The sequence below is a fragment of the Wasmannia auropunctata genome, unplaced genomic scaffold (assembly GCF_000956235.1).
Source record: "Wasmannia auropunctata unplaced genomic scaffold, wasmannia.A_1.0 LD279381.1, whole genome shotgun sequence".
NCBI classification, from domain to species: Eukaryota; Metazoa; Arthropoda; class Insecta; order Hymenoptera; family Formicidae; genus Wasmannia; species Wasmannia auropunctata.
The window spans coordinates 1-413 of record NW_012083509.1 but is presented as its reverse complement, the minus strand read 5'-3'; the positions used below and the strand labels follow the sequence as shown (position 1 = coordinate 413).

The 413-nt window shown below is 36.1% G+C and overlaps 1 long non-coding RNA gene across 1 annotated transcript; it reads right to left on the bottom strand.

Annotated features, from left to right (window-relative positions):
• Positions 1 to 198: 198 nt before the first annotated feature.
• Positions 199 to 413, bottom strand: LOC105461735. Its single transcript, XR_975967.1, has 2 exons — positions 368 to 413; positions 199 to 274 (listed from the first exon to the last, which is right to left on the bottom strand). It is a non-coding gene; the product is annotated as an uncharacterized LOC105461735 (long non-coding RNA).

Here is a 413-nt window from a genome sequence, read left to right as displayed (position 1 = left end):
TATCCCCTGTGTGCCTTGTCGACTCAGTTGTATGCTATACGAAGTTATTACGTATGAAGAAATTTAGCGTAGAAAATTTTGTTTTAAAATAATTTCTCGCCAACCAAGTTAATCGGAGTTTCATCAAATCGCTCCAAGAGCCACGTAGACAAATAAATGTCTACGTTTCGAATCTCAAATTATTTCGCTCACGTTTTAATCTCCTTTGGTTTTGATTTCGATTTTGATTTGAGTCTTTCTCTCCTTGCCCGCCCGCTGCGACGTGTCTTCATTGCTAAAAACAAATATGTACAGGATGGATATAAAATAACATCTATTGTTAAAATAACTATCTATTGTGATTACAGATTTTTGCAAATATTCCAACCTCCGTAAAAGTCTCACTACTTTGCACGTGTATTCTCATCCCACGA